The sequence below is a fragment of the Triturus cristatus genome, chromosome 3_1 (assembly GCF_964204655.1).
Source record: "Triturus cristatus chromosome 3_1, aTriCri1.1, whole genome shotgun sequence".
In the NCBI taxonomy this organism is placed as follows: domain Eukaryota; kingdom Metazoa; phylum Chordata; class Amphibia; order Caudata; family Salamandridae; genus Triturus; species Triturus cristatus.
In genome coordinates this window covers 110081920-110103021 of record NC_140583.1, presented here as the reverse complement: position 1 = coordinate 110103021, position 21102 = coordinate 110081920, and the positions used below count along the sequence as shown (strand labels likewise).

At 46.9% G+C, this 21102-nt stretch overlaps 1 pseudogene; it reads left to right on the top strand.

Annotated features, from left to right (window-relative positions):
• Window positions 1-12557: 12557 nt before the first annotated feature.
• LOC146859793 (large ribosomal subunit protein eL15 pseudogene) lies at window positions 12558-12944 on the top strand (annotated as a pseudogene).
• The last annotated feature ends 8158 nt before the right edge of the window (window positions 12945-21102 follow it).

The window sequence follows — 21102 nt, the reverse complement described above, 5'->3', positions numbered from 1 at the left end:
AACACACCCACACCATAGGTAGTTCTCTTCAGTGCCAGTGTTTTGTTTTTATTTTCCTATTAATTTAGTGCTAATGCAATTGTCAATCAATCAATCAATCAGGGGTTTATAAAGCGCGCTACTCACCCATGAGGGTCTCAAGTCACTGGAGAAGGCTCGTCTGCCAGTTCTGTTTCTGCGGATGCGGGGTTCTGTGCCAGGGTGAGGTCGGCGAAGCGGAGGTTCCTTTTGGGTACGTGGAAGGAGACTCTCTCGTTGAGGTATTTGGGTCCGATGTTGTGGAGAGAGTTGTAGGCGTGGGTGAGGAGTTTGAAGGTTACTCTCTTCTCGACATGGAGCCAATGGAGGTCTCGTAGGTGCTGGGTTATGTGTTCGTGTCGTGGGGTCCCAAGGACGAGTCTGACTGTGGCGTTCTGGATGGTGTGTAGCTTGTGTAGAAGAGTTCTGTTGATACCTGAATAGAGGGCGTGGCCGTAGTCCAGTCTGGTTATGAGTGCGTGGGTGACAGTTTTTCTGCATTTGAGAGGTATCCATTTGAAGGTCTTTCGGAGGATGCGAAGGCAGTTGATGCTGATGGAGGCAATGGAGTTGATCTGGTGGGTCATGGTGAGGGAGTAGTTCAGGATAATGCCAAGGTTTCGTGCGTGGTCTGTAGGGGTGGGTGAGCTCCAGAGGGCGGAGGGCCACCAAGTGTTGTCCCAGGCAGAGTTGGAGGGTCCTAGGATGAGGACCTCAGTCTTCTCTGAGTTGAGCTTCAGGCAGCTGTCTTTCATCCAGGCTGTGACGTCCTTTATTCCTTCCTGGAAGCTGAGTCTGGTGTCTTCGGGGTTCTTCGTGAGGGAGAGGATGAGCTGGGTGTCATCTGCATATGAGACTATGCTGAGCCCATTCTGTCTGACGATGGCGGCAAGGGGGGCCATGCAGATGTTGAAGAGCGTGGGGCTGTTTGATGATCCTTGGGGTACTCCACAGTTGATCTCCATGGGTTTGGAGAGGAAGGGAGGAGTCTGATCCTCTGGGTTCTGCCGGAGAGGAAGGATCGGATCCAGTTGAGGGTGGTTCCTCGAATTCAAGCGTCATGAAGTCTGGCATTCGAGTGTGCGATTAGAGACGGTGTCGAAGGCTGCAGAGAGGTCTAATAGGATGAGGGCCGCAGTGTGTCCTTGGTCGAGTAGCATGCGGATGTCATCAGTGGCGGCGAGGAGGGCGGTCTAGGTGCTGTGGTTGCTGCGGACTGGAAGGAGTCTAGGATGGAGTTCTCTCCCACTTAGTGAGGAGGTGTCACTGGTTGATAGGCCTGGGCACGTCAGGACTTAAAACTGAATCACCCAGGTCCGAGGCAATCCATAACGTCCCCCACTTGTCACGAGTGGGAGGGATTTCAGGCAGTTTTGCCAGGCAGAGGAGGTCATGCACAGGGCTGTGAAATCTACAGCCTGTCAAAGTTCAGCTCAGGCAGCCAGGAGCATGCATATTTAGCACAGATCTAGCTCCTGAACAAGAAGAGTGTCCCCTCAGCCCAAACAGACAGTCCATTGCAGAATGCCAGACTGGTTGGCTTTTGTAGGTCTGTGTTAGTCAAGACATTTTAAACAAATATATGTATACTATAGATTCTTATAGGGGTTTTCAGTTAAAGTCCCTCCCAAGTCTGTGGTTGTGTTATTCACATTTTTCTGCCACCCATTCCAGAATGCATCAAGGGGCAATGTGTGAGTTGACCTGAGCCATTGGCTGACTTCACTTTGACTAATGGCATGCTGCCATTTCATAAGGTGCACAGCCACATGGAATCTTGGACTCCAACCCGGGGTGCAAAGACATTTTTCTAAGGAGTGAGATGTGTAAGCGATTCTCTCTGGGCCCTTCCTGTTGAGCAGACCGAAGGCAGCAAGTTCTTGCAGTCTCTGGAGGTCAGCATCCAAGGAGGCATAAATTGCATGGGTAAAACACGGAAACACGTGCATTAGCTCTCAAGTTTTCCAGATCCATGCGTGATGTGCTGCTCCATGCCAAGTTATTTACCTTTGAATTTTGAGACTTGTTCTGTTTTATAATGGAATAAACTAGACTACAATTCCCAGAATTCAAAGAAAAACCTGGCTTGGAGTTGCACATTATGCATGAACCTGGGAAACTTGGCAGGGTTGCATCTGGTATCCAACTGATAAGGTTGCAGTGACAGTCTTCCTACCACAATCCCAGGGAGGTACAGTCCTCAGAAGACATCCATCAACCATTGGACTGTGCAAATTCTTAAGGTAAGACAGAAGTATATCAGTGCTATATTCAATCAAATGAATCTGAGTTATGTACCATTCTGACTCATACTAATTATATACCACAGGTGGGTCAAAATATCTCATAAGGGACCCTACCATTCTATGGGATAACGAATAGCGACTCCTAACAAACAAGGACGTTAACATAATCAAAAGAATAATCCAAAGGAAACAGTCTAATACTGTAATGGAAGGTGAGAGACTCCCGTTTTAGATTGATAATTCAACAACTGGTTAGACTAAGAAAAACGTACTCTATAATTAAAACCCCCTTTTTTTTTTTTTCTTTCCGTTATCGATAGAATAAATCAAGGACTTGGTAGACCACCGATAGGAAATCTCCATATTAGAGAATTGGAAACCACTGATTGAATGCATTGATGGTAGCCTGCCTCAACTAGAAGAGGTGAGGTTTTATTGGGTCATGCTTTATTAGTTGTGGAGGACATTAATTGTTAAATTGGAGAAAGTGAGGCCCCTTTGGGTCGTGGTATAAATCTTTGTGAGTGAAATCAATGTGTTTAATAGTTTTATAGCGTGGGAATTTTAGTGAGAGGATTGATTGTTACATGCAGAGGAATACAACAGCAAGGAAAACATCGTTTTTTGTAAATTTTGCCAGACTAGGTTAGGCACATGCCCTGACAGGTTTCTGAATAATGTTAAGAAAATATTATATTTATATGTTTTAACCCTTCTGGCTATACAACTGACAATGGATATGTTGTGCACTTATTGATTGTATGGAGTATATTGATGGTGCTTTTTTTATGTTTTAACATATAGGTACAGACCAACTACTGTGCCAGTTCTTGATGCCCTTTTTTTAAAAATCGCTACATGAGAGTCATGAATTTGGTCTTGATAAAGATGGATGTATAATCAAGCCATCGAAACGCGTCAACGCTTATTTTTCTACACCAATCTGTTTACATGGGCGATAAGTAACGAGTACTAAGCACGAAAGTACCAGGTTTTACGCCCCACATATTGTTACTACGGATGTGTAATATTTTGGATGACATATTGTTTTTGTCTATTTTAGTGACTCTCATTTTTTATGGTTTTTAAGTTTTTGTGATGAATTTAGGCCGCTCATTTTTATTGTTAGCTATTATTATTTGATGGTAAACTATTGTCTTTATGTAACAAACAAAAAACACGTTTTGCCTTCAATATATGTTGAATAAGTAATAAATGTATCTATAAAGTCAGACCTACATCAGTTTACAGTCTTGTTTTATGTATTCTTGCCTGCATGTATTACAATCCTCCTTGGTTTGGATGACTGAATGAGATCATTGGGTCTGAATCAGGACACGTGTGTGATAATTTCCACTTATATTTAATTATTTAGTCCAAAGGATATTTCTTTGATTCAATGCAGGGTCGCCTCCAGGGTAGAAGCTCAGGAACAGTGGCGACTGGTGCTCAGTGTACACCCATAAGTGTTCCAGGGGGTTGGCAGGGGTGTATTCTCATCTCGATAACATTTTGTAAAAATGGGCCTAAAATAATTCATTTTTTGACGATATAGAGACAACATGGCCGTGTCCCAGATATGGAATTTTCAAAACGGCAGTGACGTAAAGAAAAGCCATGAACAGTGACAGATTCTGAAGTCTAACAGTGGTGGGACACAAATATATAACATAACATATGTATTTATAGAGTGCAGGTTCACCCAGAAGGGTATCTTGGTGCTGAAAAACGTAAGTTTATTGTTGCATGACTGACGGGTACTTATTTTATCGGCCACAGCAGGATGAAAAGCTGTGTGGAGTCACCGGGATTTGAACCTGTGACCACGCAGGTGAACACAAGCCCTAATAATGGACGCATTAGTCCACTAAGCTATAAACCCGGCATTAATAAAGCAACCAAGACTATCTCTCACGACGGTGAGTGGGGGTTTATCCTTACTAAGAAAAGTGTTATAACAGGTGCAAATGTTCATTTTTCAGCGCAACATCACTAAAATTGGCTAAAAAGCCTTGTGCATTAAAGGCAGTACAAAATGTCTTGGTAATCATTTTCTCCTAGTCTATAATTTTTAACATTTATATTGAACCTTTACATCCAATTTCTTTTCATTTTCTCATCCTTCCCTATGCAAGAAGATTGTTACACATTATGACTGCCAACCTACGTGAAAGGTGCAAAAAGAACCATTGATGGACAGAATGCAGAACAATGTCATACATTCACCCCAGTACAGAGTTCTGGGCCTAAATCTATTGTGTTTTTTGCTCACCATGCCATTCCAGTTTGGATCCGAAACTGGTCCTATGATGCTTGTGTCCGGTCCAGAGAGGACCTGGCTTGGCAGTTCGGGCTGGACTGTTCCCATGAGGCACAGGGTCAAGACTGATTTGCATATGGCCAGTTCTACACTGGGGTGGCATGGTGAGCAAAAGAATGAAGGATTTAACCCAGATCTCTTGACTGGGGGTGAATGTTTTGATTTGTTCTGCATTCCGTCCATCAATTGTGTGTATTTTGCTTTCTCGCTCTGAGTGCGCCGGGTATGCCCAGACGTGAGTCCTGGGCTCACTGTGCCACTGGAATCAAGCTATCCTGGCTGAAGAGGGGTAAAACACCGTAACCGGTCCTAGGATGCTTGTTTTCACTCCAGGAAGGACCTGGCTTGGCAGTTCGGGCTGGACTGTTCCCATGAGGCACAGGGTCAAGACTGATTTGCATATGGCCAGTTCTACACTGGGGTGGCATGGTGAGCAAAAGAATGATGGATTTAACCCAGATCTCTTGACTGGGAGTGAATGTTTTGATTTGTTCTCCATTGCTTGCATCAATTGTGTGTCTTTTGTAATATACGTGAAGGGGGCAGCATGGAAAACCTTAGCCACAATTATGTCATAAACGCTTAATAAATAGATTAATGACATGCCTTGATCAGTCTTAAAATAAAAGTCATTGAAGGAACTGCTTCCTAGCAGAAAGAAAATATCAGCAATAAGTCTTCTGAACTCAGCATAAATCGAAGCCATGTTATCAGTTTCTATAAATAGCCATACACTGCTCGCAAAATACGATTTTTTCATTTTGGAAAAATCAAAATAACCTTCAAATGGCACTAAAATCAAGCTTTCTATTTTCAAGGAAAACCATATTTATTTTTTGTCTTTATTACAAAATACAAGTTTGATCCCCAAATATCACTGTGTGTACAAGGACAGATGCAACATCACATGCATATGTTTTAACATTACATGAAAAGACTATGTTTTGTATGGCATGTGTTGTTCGTGTGGGCACCATTTTGCTGTGGATACCCATAATATGCAAGGAATTACCACCAGTATGCTTTGTCAACCATTATGCCAAGCGTGGGCACATTCATACAGTTGGAAATTGGGTTTTTGGTTGAGAGGGGTGAGAACCCTTCTCAAGCAGAAACCACAACTCCTGTCAGGGAGAAACATCAAAGTCACTAAGTAATCCTCTGCTGAACCTTCTGGTAGCTTGGCACAGAAGCAGTCAGGCTTAACTTAGAGGCAATGTGTTGAGTATTTATGCAGCATTCAAAGAGCAGTAAAGTGAAAACACAACAAAAAGAAAAACCCACACCAATTTAGAACAATAGGGTCCAGGGCTTTCAAATATGCTGTGGGAACATTGGAGGGAATCTTTTGAGATATATTTCGAGGTATCGAGTGGTGATGTTTTTGTGGCAAAAAGAAAATTAGCCATGGAGAAAAACAGCTTAGGGGTGGGCGGTTTTGACAACATTACCTAATACTGTTAGTCTAGAGATGTGAGTGACACATCTGGAAGTGGGATTGGATGAAGAACATGCTGCCCTGGGAAGCCCATCTCGGTTAACCACGTGCACTATCAAAACCATAGGATTTAATTGAATATGATAAATCCTTAGAGCTTAGGAGGAGCATCTCAGCAAGAAAATGAGTGTAGTAGAACTACACCGTTTTTTTCAGGTTCACAGAAACCTGGAGAATCTTTTGTACACGGGGTAGCTGTGCTACGTCCACTGGTGGCTACATTTCGTGGAGATATTTAGGGAGAAGCTGATCAATAGGATAGTAATATTAAGATGTTGAAAAGTTGTTGAAATTAAAAGACCAATCTATTAATTTAGCTTGCCATAGAGAAAACACATTGTTTTATATGAAGGAACTCAATCAGTCCCATAATGAGAAGAGAAGTGATCAAACTGAATCAGACAATATGAATACTATAAAAAACACACCAAAAAGAGAAAAAGAAAAATGGAAGGAAGTCGCAGAGTAAGGTTCAGGCTAGCATGGAGAAACAGCAATGTTATGAGTGTGCAGCACAAAGCATTTGGCAGTATCCACGTCATTCCATGCATGGAAGGCTGCATGTTGAATACATGGAAACCAGGGTCCCAAATGTATTTGGGAACCTGGTTTGATACTTATGACATATGAGCTACAATATGGCCAGATGCACTACACAGCTCGCGGGATGACCTAACCCATGAGGCCTAAGACCAAAGTACGAGACACCGGGAATGACCACATTGACATTCCCCAATCTCCTCTCACCATGCACAAACTACTGTGTGTGCGAAAACATATGCTTTCAAGGGAATTAAGCGCCACAAGGTTCATTTCGTTATTCAATTAGGATGGAGCCAAAAAGACACCAACAGTGCAACTCTGACTGGAACCCTCATTCTCAGCGTATCCAAGCACTCTTTAGCTGTATAAATGTTCTCTTCTTGAAGTGCCAAGAATACTACATGCACTCTGAATATCGACTCCAGAGTATCGATGAAAAACAATATCGAGGACAAATTATCGAAAGACAATATTCACACGTAAATAAGTCTAGATTTTCTATACTTAACTCCATTTATATGTACCTACATGGTACCTTTATCTTCAAGTTACATAGGTGTCATTCAGTTGACACATGCATGCATTACCACGCATGTATGTCTCTTCTGAAAGACGCCAGTTTCATTTTATTAATTTCAGTAATCAGTGAACTGGCCTCAAATGGGAGCTCCAGCCCTTCCAGGAAATGGAAAAACTGCTTTAATTTTTTTTTTATACAGCTGTGAGTGGTGGATAAGCAACGGAGGAATAGGTGAGGAGGAAGCAGTGTGGAGTGGGCAAAGGGGAATTAAATGTAAATAAAACTAAAATCAGGTTGGAGGAGAAGGGATTAAGGGGGGAAAGCAGTACATGACGGACAGAGCAATGCGTAGCACGTAGCGGGTGTACTTGACAGGGGAAGGAGCACACCAGGAAGACAGGGGGAAAACACAAGCACTCTCATTGAATTCTTAAGCACAAGGAAAAATTGTTCCATAAAAGTGGAAGGATACAAGTTAGCCAATCAAAAGTATGGTAACAAGGCTACGCTCCAGGGGAAGCACAAACAGAAGAAATGGCACGTCCTCGAATAAGAACCAAGCAAATGACAGTGATGATAAAGCTACTAAATGATAAGCAATGGGTAGGCTCTAAGCCCACTGCAAGCTTTTGGTATGGTCCACAAGATGTTTTCTCTTACGGTGATACATGAACTGAGCTGTTTTCAATGAGTTAAAGACATATTTTGAGCATATTAGTTTTAAGAGAAAGTGCTAAAACTCTAATATTTGACAAAGATGCTTTTCAGTGGCAGTTTTATCCGCTTTTACCCACAGGTTTGCCATATGTTAATCAACCTTTCAAATTCTTTAAAGAAAGCAAGCCTGCCATTAGCACATGGAGTCTGGAGGAGTGTCTTTTTGTCTTCCTGAGCTGTAATACCCAGGGCAGGTCGGATTTAAGAGCCCCACCAACCAGCAAACCTGGTGTCTAGGTTGCATACTGTTAGACCTGGCACCATTTGTGTGGGTCTCCTCTGCATTTTGTGCCTTTGCCTCTTGTGTTTTTGCTGTGTGTTGGACTCTGTTTTGCTGGTCTTGATGCTTTGGGCACTTTGTCACTGCTGTTCTATGCCAAAGTGCAAGTGCTCCCTTTGTAAATTATTGTTATAGATTGGTGTTTCCATGATTGGCTGATTTGATTTGCTAGTCAGTTCCTAGTACAGTGCACTGTGTGTGCCCAGGGCCTGTAAATCAAATACTGCTAGTGGGCTGCAGCACTGACTGTGCCACCCACATAATCAGCCTGGAAATGTAACTCTGGCCTGCCATTGCAGAGCCTGTGTGCAGTCTAGTACTGCCATGTCGACTTGGCAAGTGTACCCACTTAGCAGGCCCTAACCTTCCCTTTTCTTACATGTTAGTCACCCCTAAGATAGGCCTGGGGAGGTCCGAAGTGGGTATGCTCCTAGCAACAGATGCCGGAATGGAGGAGGAGACTGAGTCTCTTTCTGACCTCCCGTCTGCAAAGGAACACGATGGGTAAGTGGACGGAGTAACACTCTCCCCTGCCCTGACTACTGAACAGCAGAGTGACTGTCGCCAACTATTGGTACAGTTTGCTGCTCTGTTCTCCCTGACCCCTGGTGTCTCTCAGTGGTGCGTCCATGATGTTGACACTGGGGACAGTCCTCCTGTGATGCATAAAATGTACAGAGTGACTGACAGGGTCATGGCTTGCATCAAGGAGGAGGTCTCCAAGTTGTTGGTGCTAGGGGTGATTGAGCCCTCAAACAGCCCTAGGGCCAGCCAAGTGGTTTTTGTCCCAAAGGCTGCCGCACCCAGTGCCATGCCAGAACTCCGGTTCTGTGTGGACTACCGATGGCTCAATTCGGTCACCACGACTGATGCGCACCCAGTCCCCAGATCTGATGAGCTCATAGATCGGTTGGGAGATGCCCGGTACCTCAGTACATGTGACTTAACATCGGTGTACTGGCAGATTGCCTTAATTGATGGGGCAAAGGAGAGGTCAGCGTTTTCAACACCAGAGGGGCACTACCAATTCCGGGTAAAGTCTTTTGGGTTGAAGAATGCCCCTGCCACCTTTCAGAAGTTGGTCAATCAGGTGTTGGCTCGACTGGAGGATTTCAGTGACGCCTACCTGGATGACATCGCAGTGTTCACTGCCACTTGGGAGGAACATCTGCACCACCTCTGGAAAGTGTTGAAGGCGCTGCGGAGGGCAGGCCTCACGATCAAGGCAAACAAGTGCCAGATCGGGCAGGGTTCCGTGGTGTACTTGGGACACCAGGTGGGGAGCGGCCAGGTGGCGCCCCTACAGCCCAAGATTGAAACCATCCTGGCTTGGTAACCCCCCAAGATCCAGACAGAGGTGACAGCCTTCTTAGGACTCACCGGGTATTACAGGATATTTGTTAAGGGCTATGGCACCAGCAGCCAGGAAGGTGAACTGGACTGAAGCCTGCCAGAAGGCTGTTGATGCCCTGAAATCTGCCATGTGCACAGCGCCCATGCTTCAAGCACCTAAATTCTCAAGGGAATTCATTGTGCAGACAGACGCTTCAGAGCATGGTGTGGGGGCTATGCTCTCACAGCTGCATGAGGAGGACCTAGACCAACCTGTAGCCTTCATCAGTAGGAGGTTACTTCCACGGGAACAGAGGTGGAGTGTGATTGAGCGTGAGGCATTTGCTGTGGTCTGGTCGCTGAAGAAGCTGAGACCATACTTGTTTGAGACTCATTTCTGGGTTCAGACAGACCACAGGCCCCTCAGATAGTTGATGCAAATGATGGGTGAGAATCCAAAGCTGTTGAGGTGGTCCATTTCCCTACAGGGGATGGATTTCACAGTGGAACACCGCCCTGGTACAGAACACGCCAATGCTGATGGTCTGTCCAGATCTTTCCATCTTAGTGAAGAGAACTCCCAGGAGGATGGGTAGTTCTCCCCACATTTCAGCTGGAGGGGACACGTGTTAGACCTGGCAACATTGGTGTGGGTCTCCCCTACATTTTTTGCCTTTGCCTCCTGTGTATTTGCTGTGTGTTGGACTCCGTTTTGCTGGTCTAGATGCTTTGGGCACTTTGCCACTGCTGATCAGTGCCAAAGTGCAAGTGCTCCCTTTGTATATTGTTATTATGGATTGGTGTTTCCATGATTGGCTGATTTGATTTGCTAGTCAGTCCCTATTACAGTGCACTGTGTGTGCCCAGGGCCTGTAAATCATATGCTGCTAGTGGACTTGCAGCACTGATTGTGCCGCCCACATAAGCAGCTTGTAAATGCAACTCTAGCCTGCCATTGCAGAGCACGTGTGCAGTCTAGTTCTGCCATGTCGAATTGGCAACTGTACCCACTTGCCAGGCCCTAACCTTCCCTTTTCTTACATGTTAGTCACCCCCTAAGGTAGGCCCAAGGTACCTCTGTGGGCAGGGTGCAGTGGATGTGAAAGGTAGGACATGCCCTGATGTGTGTGGCATGTCCTGATGGAGTATAAAGGCCAATTTCGTTTTTCACTATCGCAAGGCTACTTGTTCCCATAGAATAGAATGGGGAGTTTGTTTATAACATATTACAAACAAAACTACTCCTGGAAACAAGGTAGGAAAAGAAAGTTTAGTATGCCTGAACTCAGAATGTTAAAATGCATCTTTTAGGGAGGGTGATTTTTACATTCTGTGTTTGAAAATACCACTTTTAGAAAGTAGGGCGCTTATTTACAAGCTCCTTGTGCCGCCGGGACGTCACTTTTCCCCATGTTAAAAGTGATGCATTAGCGACCAAGAGGGTTGTAAACACGCCCCTAGGTATTTTCTTGCTGAGTCATCCAGAGTGCCTCTAGTAGGTTTGTGTATTGCATGCCAGGCTTTTGGATGACAGGGGCTGGAGAGGAGCAGTGGCTCCAAAGAGCTTGATGAGTCAGGGCTGGGCTGAATAGACCTGGGCTGCACTTAGAGTAGTGGGAGGAGATTTACGTTCACCTGAATGGGCCTGGTCTGCCAAGGACAATGCTGTCTCCACCTCCTGGTAGGGAGCTGCACCAGAGAGGACAGAACCGGTTTTGACCAAGCACAGGGGTTCCCTGCCACCCCAGAACAAAGGATTTTATAGTATAAATATTAGGGCCCAGACCCCAGAACTCTAGATCATTTCTGGGAATCAAGAGGATCCTTTCCCAAGGAGAAGAGCCGGAGAAACTGAGAAGGGAATACTGCCCCTGTGCTGTTTGCTGTCTGGGGTTGGCCTGCAGTGGCTACTTGCTGCCAAGGAAAGGAGAAAAGGACTTTGCTGTTTGCTGTGTCCCCTGCTTGAAGAAGATCTCCAAGGGCTTGAAACTAAGCTTGCTTCCTGTTCTGAAGTCCCAGGGACACAAATACTCCACCCCCAGCTCCACTGAGATGCCTTGCTGGGAGTTCTGACCTGCAAAGAGGTTCCTGCTGTTGTTTTGGACCTTTAGAGACTGTTTTCTGCTGGGAGCGGGTAAATCAATGCAACACCGAGAAGCGTGACACATCCATACCTGTTTCAGACGCATCGTCGAAGAAACCGTCACAGCGCCTCCCACGGCTCGAGAAATCGCAGCACGCCGTATCGAGTGCAACAATCTCTGCAGTCCGACATCACTGTACCGATTACGATGCAAGTCCTGCTGTGCAGCTTCAAGAACCCACTCATCGTTCCGGATCGTTGCATCGCGGCGCCAAGTCTGTCGCCTCGTTGGGGGACGCAGTAAGAAACCGATGCATCACCTACCCATGCACTAAGAAACCGAAGCATCACGTCCTCTCCAGTAAGGAACCAATACATCCCCTCCCCTGTGCAGCAGAAAGGAGCGGCACATTACCTCCCCCGGAACAAGGAAACAACGCATCACCTTCCCTGAGTGTAAAGAACCAACGCATTGCCTTCCCTGCGGCCCGTTTTGTTTGTATGTTGGACGCATCCAAGGTACTTTGTGTGAAAAGTGTTGCATCTGCAATTTGCGATGAACTGAACTATTTCTACCATCTCAAAGTCCTATTTTTATTATGTATTGTGGATTTTTGTTGTTTGGCCTTGTTTTGATTTAGATAAAGATGACTTATTTTTCTAAATTGGTGTGGTGTCCATTTGTAGTGTTTTCACTGTATTACTGTATGTGTTCACAAATTCTTTACACACTGCCTTTGAGATAAGCCTGTCTGCTCGTGCCAAGCTACCAAGGGGGTGAGCAGGGGAGAGCTAGAAGCAAGGGTCCCTCTTTGGACAAAAGTACCTACCTCTGCCAACTAGAGACCCCCCTATCTAACACATACCATCCTTGTAATGACAAAACTATCAGCTTGTGACAGCCAGCTTATTGTCAAGTAATACAACTCATCATACCTTCTTCCCACATGGGACCTATCGTGTCCGTGTCCCCCGTGGTGGTCGTAAATATCCTGTCTCTATGGGAGCTACCTATGGCAAACCTGTGCACCATGGTGTTAACCAGATAAAGTTTGTCCGCAGCCTTCAGTCTATTGCTGAGGAGAGTGCTAGTCTCCACCATGGAAGTCTCAGATTGCTGAGCACATACCGGGTAGGGGAAGACTCCACCTACAAGTTCTTCAAAGTGGTTCTGGTTGACACCTTCCACAAGGCCATCAGATGCAACCCAGAGATCCAATGGATCGCCAAAGCAGTCCACAAGCACAGGGAGATGCGTGGGCTGACTTCAGCTGGCAAGAAGAGCTGTGGTTTGGGCAAGGGACACTTGTTCCACCTTACCATTGGATACTCACGTTATGCTGCCTGGAGGAGACGCAACGCCCTTCAGCTCCAACCTTACTGTTAAACCCCATTGTGCTTCTAAGGATTTTTCCGATAAAATTGGTTTTGAAAGGAAACAAAAAGGCATTTTGAGGCTCAAAGAGTTCTCATATCGCTGAGCGATGTAAAACAGCAAACATTTTAGCCTGATCATTTATTAATGTCAATAGATTTACATGGCATTTATTTTTCAGATCTTCCCAATATTTTTTTATCAGGGCAGGTATTGAAGTTAACAAAGATACTCTATTGCTAAAATTGGTGTAGTGATTCACTCCAGGCAGGTTGTAGCGTTTCAGGATTATTTACTGTAAAGATTACAATGTCCTGTAGTTCATCAGTAATACAGTCCCACCAGGAGCAGCCAGCATGCGGCTCAGCCCATTTCCACCTGTAGTCTGTGACCCCAACATTCCATATTACATCATTCCAGGAGGAACTCACTGGCTGAGCATGAACGCATTGAAACCAGGATACGACAATTGGATACAACAATTGGCTAATAACAATTTAGGGTTGTGAGTGATAGATGCTTTCTTCACTTAGATATATAAATAATAGGATTGTGGGAGTGATGTGGTTATCCTGAAACCGGCTTTAATGCGGGATAAAATCTCCTTCTAATAAGACTGTATAAGGCATGTTTAAAAGCTCCTAGTGCCACCGGAGCGGCACTTTTTTTGACGCTCTGGTGGCACTGTGTGCTGGCCCATATGTACAAAGCCACCTTTCTCGTGACCTTGTAAATACGCCCCCTTTTCCCTGCATCACTTTGCGTCAAAAGGGCGCGCAATGGGTGTTGCTGAGGGTGTTCCACTGCAACACTCTTTGCTTTTTGACACTGCTTCAGATTTACAAAGATGTGTAAAATCTGAGGCAGCAATAAAATTAACACCATTGAAAAGCAGGTGTTAGACTGGCACAATACTTTTTATTTCTCCTCGTTCTTTGCTCTTTCCATGTGTGCTGCATTCTGCAGCACACATAGAAGGAGAAAATCACCTTAATGATTGTCTATGTACAGGAAGGTGCCCATTCTTCCACATAAACAATCATCCATGCAATGCAGGCACCCTTGCACTATGGCTCATGGGTTTCTGCGTTGTTGCTTGGCAGGTTTTTTTGCGCCGGCACAAAGCAAAATACAGGGGTACACCTTATTCTTGTTAATACAGCGCATTCTTGCAATTTTGAAATGACAAGGCGCTGCTAAACTGCTAGAGCGCTGCACCATTGTTTTGTAAATATGCCCCCTAGAAGGAGTAAATCATCTTTAACCTCTTGAATGCCCATGACGAGATGGTCTCGTCATGGGCCGCGGTTGCGCTGTGCCCATGACGAGACTATCTCGTCATGAGTCCCGCCCGCTAATGAAACGCCCGGCACAGGGCGTGGAAAGGGCGGGGCACTCAAGGGGTTAATTATTTGTTTATGTGCAGAAAGGTGTCCCTGCCTGCACATAAACAATCATTCCTGCAAAGCAGGCACCCTTGCATCTGCATTGGCACCAGGCGGATTTGTTTGCTCCGGCACAAGGGAAAACACAGGGATTCTCCGTATTCTTGTGAATACAGCGCATCTCTGTGTTTTTGAAATGACACAGTGACCACTGCTAAATTGCTTGCAGCGACGCGCTGCATAATTTCTTTGTAAATATGCCCCCATGGGTATGCACATTGGAGATATATTGGCCAGGGTGCCTGTTTCTTCACAGCTTTTCCAGAAAGACTCTGGACCCCAAAACATCACTTACCCTTGTCAGTACCAGGTACCAACTTGTAATATACTTGCATGCAATTTCTTTCTGTTTTATGTATACGGAGGAGGCGGCTGTTCTAGCCCATATTTCTGTCCATGTCTCCACTAAGATCTCAATGTTAAGATCTTTCTCACAGTTAGTCATATAATTGTGTTTGCACTGGGGTTGTAAATTATTTATTTTATGATAATCAACAATATTCTTTACCACTTTGTTTTAAAAACAATAATACCATCTGGGTCTTTTCCCTACCTGCAAGACCTCATATGTGCTAATTGGTGTTTACCCAGTGGAGTGGCTGAGACAAGGAAAGCTCATCAATTCTAGCACTGTTCAACCTGTTAAATATAGTGTATTAGGTGTGCACCTGAGGGAACTGAGAAGTTGAAATAACACCAGGGTACCTATGAGGGTGAATGATATATGTGGCATATAAAGGTGACCGTCACAAGGAACTGTAGAGAGAATTGTCGTGAGTAAATACTGCTAATGCTGTCCACGAGTTTAACATATTCTGATGATTCATGAGAAAACAGCGGAGGTATTGTTTAATGGATTGATTAAGAATCTTTGTATGACCTTATGTTTGTAGGTGGTGACTGGTGGATTTTAAATGACTGGTGCCTACTCTATTCATGAGCTCCATCCACTCAGGAATCCGAATGACCACTGCCCACATCATATCTTCCACCTCGGAAAAGACAAATCAGCCACAAACTCGCGGCCCTGCTCAACACCTCAATAACCACTGCCATTTTGCCAGAAGACTGAAAGCAAGCCAAGATCAAACCATTACTCAAGAAACCATTAGCCGACCCCAACGAACTCAAAAACTACAGACCATTTCCCTTCTCCCCTTCCTGGCCAACATACTGAAAAAGGCCATCACCAAACAACGGTTGTATGATGCAACCACGAACTCCACAACCCCGCATGCCTAAATAATGTGGTTTGAATAACTACTGTGTCTTAACCACGCATTCCTTTACGACGCATGCCATTACCACAAATTTTCGTGATTAAGGCATGCATGGTAGAGGGGCATGCGTGGCTAAGGTCGCATCCCCCCTCTCCAACGCCCTAAGGTAAAAACTCCCCCCCGCCACCCTGAGGTGCAAATACTCCTACCCCCTCCCAGACCCCTACGCTGTGCTCTCCCCCTGCTCTGATGCCTCAAACCCTGTTCCTTAACCTGACCCTGCCCAGCCTTGACCCAGTCCTAAAAACTACACTACCCTCCCCAAAACCCTAAAAACTACCCTGACTATCCATTGCCCTCCTGCTGCCCTGAGATCTAATACTTTAACCCCTCAATAAGAATATCACCCCAACACACCCCCAGCCCTAAAAACTACTCCAGCCCCCAGCCCTGGAAACTACCCCTGAAAACTACCCACAACCCACCCCTAGCCCAGAAAACTACCCAGACCTAACCACCAGCCCACAAAACTACCTGCGACCCACTCCCAGCCCACAAAACTACCAGACCCCCATCCTACAAAACCACCCCTGACCAACCCCAACTCACAAAACTACCCGATCCACAAAACTACCTCCGATCCACCCCCAGCCCACAACTACCTCGACCCACCCCAACCCACAAAACAACCCCGACCTACCCCCAGCCCACAAAACTACCCACAACCCCCAGCCCACAAAGTACCCCGACCCAACCCTCCAGTCCCACTTATCTCACCGCGGATCTCTCTCTGCTTCTGTCCAATGCAGCCCGTAGCCCACAAAAGATTCCTGACCCACCAGCCAGCCCAAAAAACATCTCCGACCCACCCCCAGCCCACAAAACAACCACTGACCCCCAACCCAAAAAAGTACCCCTACCTACCCCCAGCCAACAAAACAACCCTGACCCACCCCCAGCCCACAAAACATTCCTTACCTCAGTCCAAAAAACAACCCCGACCCATCTCAGCCCACAAAACAACCCTGACCCACCCTAACCCACAAAATTACCCAGCCCCACTTACCTCACCTCTTCCTGCTTCCTGATTCCGACTGTCCATTCTGCAGCTAGACCGCACATATGCTTTAACCACGCACATGCGTGGTTAAGGCATATGTGTGGTTAAGCCATGCATGGTATGGCTTGCAGAGTTGGAACACTCGTGGTTTAGACCGAGGTGTTCCGACTGTTTCCCACAAACAACTCATCAAACACCTTGAGCAAAAACACCATCTGGAATCCTCCCAGTCTGGATTCCACTGCATTCACAGCACCAAGCACCAAGACTGCTGTCATCGCAGCTACAGATGATGTTCGAGCCCTCCTCGACCAATGATAGATGACAGCCTTGATCTAACTCGACTTCCTAGCAGCGTTCAACACAGCATCCCACCACACTCTGATCACCAGGCTACACAACATCGGTATTCAAGGAAATGTACTCAGATGGATCGTCTCATTACTCATCGGAAGAATCCAGAAAGTCAGCCTAAATCCATTCACCTCTGAATCAAAGAAAATCATCTGTGGTGTCCCTCATGGCTTATCACTCAGCCCCACCCTCTACAACACCTACATGATACCCTTGGCTAACATTATCAGAACCCACTGGCTCAACATCATCTCATACGCTTGCTCTAAGAGAACGCTTCTATGACTAACTGCCCATGTGATTTTTAAGGCGCTCGGATTGTCCGAGATAATATTTTTAAAACTCCGTGTTTACTATTTCATTTGCATTTTCTTTTTATATTTCCCCTGGTTTTAGGGCTGCTCGCACACCCGCACTCATCCCAGCTTACCTGCACCATAATCTGTTCGACCACCGCGTTTTGCGGGTCCTTTGCCCCGACTCGTGTTTGGCGGCCATTTTGGAACGGGGAACTACGTTTAGTGCTCGTTGTGGGGTAGGTGTGGCACAGGGTCACAAGGGCCTAGACCACTATAAAAAAGCAGGCAAATTGTGTATTCTCCCTTGCTCTAAGAGAACGCTTCTATGACTAACTGCCCATGTGATTTTTAAGGCGCTCGGATTGTCCGAGATAATATTTTTAAAACTCCGTGTTTACTATTTCATTTGCATTTTCTTTTTATATTTCCCCTGGTTTTAGGGCTGCTCGCACACCCGCACTCATCCCAGCTTACCTGCACCATAATCTGTTCGACCACCGCGTTTTGCGGGTCCTTTGCCCCGACTCGTGTTTGGCGGCCATTTTGGAACGGGGAACTACGTTTAGTGCTCGTTGTGGGGTAGGTGTGGCACAGGGTCACAAGGGCCTAGACCACTATAAAAAAGCAGGCAAATTGTGTATTCTCCCTTGCTCTAAGAGAACGCTTCTATGACTAACTGCCCATGTGATTTTTAAGGCGCTCGGATTGTCCGAGATAATATTTTTAAAACTCCGTGTTTACTATTTCATTTGCATTTTCTTTTTATATTTCCCCTGGTTTTAGGGCTGCTCGCACACCCGCACTCATCCCAGCTTACCTGCACCATAATCTGTTCGACCACCGCGTTTTGCGGGTCCTTTGCCCCGACTCGTGTTTGGCGGCCATTTTTGAACGGGGAACTACGTTTAGTGCTCGTTGTGGGGTAGGTGTGGCACAGGGTCACAAGGGCCTAGACCACTATAAAATAACAGCCACACTGCGCGCAGAGTTAGCCCGTCTGCGCCCGTCCGCGTCCCGGAGGCGTCTGAGGCGACGGACGAGTCGCGGCTTTTCGGCTCGAGTTAGCTGGCCTATTCAACACCATGCTACACTACTCAGGGTCGGAACTTTGGTCCTGGCGGTATACAAATGGTTTCTGCCGGTCGGTGTTCCCTGCTCGCCACAAGGGTAAGCATTGCTGCCCTGAGTGTGGCTGGCGCCCGCAGAAATATTTGGGCGATGCGCCACTGAAGGCGGCGTTTTGTACTAAACATCTGGGCCTACTGCTCAACACTCGATCGTTGGGCCGGCACGCTTTGGATGTTTTTGATCTGCTAGAGTCAGAAAAACCCCTGTTTCTAATGCTCACCGAGACGTGGCTTGGCGCGGCGTCTAACCCTGATATTGCCACTGCTATCCCGCCCGAGTATAACATCTTCAGGCAGGATAGGCCGAAGGGGCGGGGAGGTGGCGTGGCTTTAATAGTCAACAAAATGGTCACTTGCACCATTATTCCATCGGAGGTGATCAAGGATTGCGAATCCCTTGCCTTTGCCCTTGTCCTTTCACCTCACCAATCGATTAAGGGTCTCCTAGTCTATCGGCCGCCGGGGCCCTTGGGCTCTTTTTTTGAAGAGTTCCAGTCGGTGACCTCTTCTTTGCTCTTTACATCAGAACATTGCATCGTCGCCGGGGACTTCAACGTCCATATGGACGTGGAAACGGATCCCGATGCTATGAAAATGCTGGAGGTCACAGCCCCTATGGGCCTTGTTCCTTATTATGTTGGGCCGACCCATGAGAAGGGACATACCCTGGATTTGACATTCTCTACGATTCCTATAGAGATGTTGGCCCCCACCCAGGTGCTTTGGTCTGACCACAGGCTGGTGAGATTTTATCTCTCAGAGGCTGGGAAGCCTGCCGGTGTCCCCCGGCAGTCTTTAGTGGGATTCAGGCCACTCCACCGGATTACTCCTGAACTGTTGGCACAGTCTTGTGCCGATCACCCCTGTGCCTTAACCGGGAACTTAGAGGAGGATGTGGAGCGTTTGCAGGTTTGGCTCTCAGAGAGGCTCAATGAGCTTGCTCCTCTGAGACCCCCCCGCAAACCTGGAAAAGGTGCTTCTGCCCCTTGGTTCACGGAAGCATTGGCAACCTCGCGTCGGCAATGCAAGGTAGCGGAAAGAGCCTGGCGCGTGAAATACGACGCGACGGCGAAACTCACCTACAGGTCTCTGGCGAAAGCGTACCATCGGAACATCCTCGCGGAGAAGAAGGCTTATTTTGCTAGAAGAATTGAAGCCGCTTCCAACTCCTGTAAGGAGCTTTTCGCCATTGTGCGAGAGTTTACAGCCTCTCGCACAGCGCCTGCCCAGACCCCCCCTCCTGCGCCTTGGGTCAGGGCGATCGCGGACTTTTTCACCTCTAAGATCCTGCGGATTCAAGATTCCTTCCGTGTGTTGGATCCTGAGGTACCAGGTCGGGTGGAGAATGCCGCTGTTACCCGACTGAGTGCCGGTGTGGCTTTGGCAGCTTTCCCTCCTCTTTCGCTGTCAGCTTCTCTTGACCTGATGGGAGGACTAAAGTCAGGTTCCCCTCGGGATGCCTGCCCCGCAAAATTCCTGGCTAAAATGGCAGCTGTCATTAATCCACTTGTGAATCCCCTGTTGAACTGTTCTCTTGCACAGGGTGTGGTTCCCGAGTCCTGGAAGCAGGCTATGATTATCCCCCTGCTTAAAAAGCCTGGTCTGGATGTAGAGGTGTTAGCGAATTATAGACCTATTTCGCTCCTGCCGGCTCTGGCGAAGGTCATTGAAAAGCACGTGCATAGGGTGCTTGCCGATTACTTGGAGGCCCACGATCTACTGCACCCTACCCAGTCGGGTTTTCGCGCCAATCTTAGCACCGAAACAGCCCTCTTGGAAGTCTCGGAGGCGGTAAAGGAGGTGTTGGATTCGGGTGGGAGAGCGATGCTGGTGTTGTTAGACTTGTCGGCGGCCTTTGACACCGTCCCCCATGAGGGTCTGCTTGCTAGACTCTCAGAGATTGGTCTTTGTGGGACGGTGCTCCGGTGGTTTCGATCTTTTCTGGCAGGTCGTCGACAATCGGTCTGGGCTTCTGCTTGCTCCGCCGATATGTCGCCATTGGGTGTCGGAGTTCCTCAGGGCTCTGTCCTGAGCCCGACTCTTTTTAATATCTTTATGACCCCTCTGGCGGCCCTGGCGGAGTCTTTCGGGGCCCAGATCGTCTCTTACGCTGATGACACCCAGCTCCTCTTCACCTGTGAGAGGGGTGCGGACTTCGATGGAGGTAGGATCCAGGGTTGCCTTGAGGCTGTGTTTCAGTGGTTCCATCATAACAGCCTCAAGTGCAACTCGGATAAATCTGAGGTCCTCTTCTTTGGGTGCAGCTCGGACCCGGACTGGAAAGTGTGGTGGCCTGAGAACATGTTTCCACCAGCTAGTTCCTCCCAGGTAGCAAAAAACCTTGGGATTAAGATCGACAATGGCCTCACACTACGTTCGCAGGTAATCGGTCTCACAGGGACCTGCTTCGGCGTACTCCGGATGCTTCGCAAGTTCCTTCCTTTGCTATCGGAGGAACATAGGAAGATCACGGTGCAGGCGATGATAGGCTCGAGAATAGATTATTCCAACGTTCTCTATCTCGGCCTGCCTGAATACCTGCTTCAACGACTTCAGGTCGTTCAGAATTCGGCAGCACGTGCTATTTTTGGACTACCTCGTTGCGCCAGAGCTTCGGGCCTCCTGGAATCTCTCCATTGGCTTCCTGTCCGGAAGCGGATAGTTT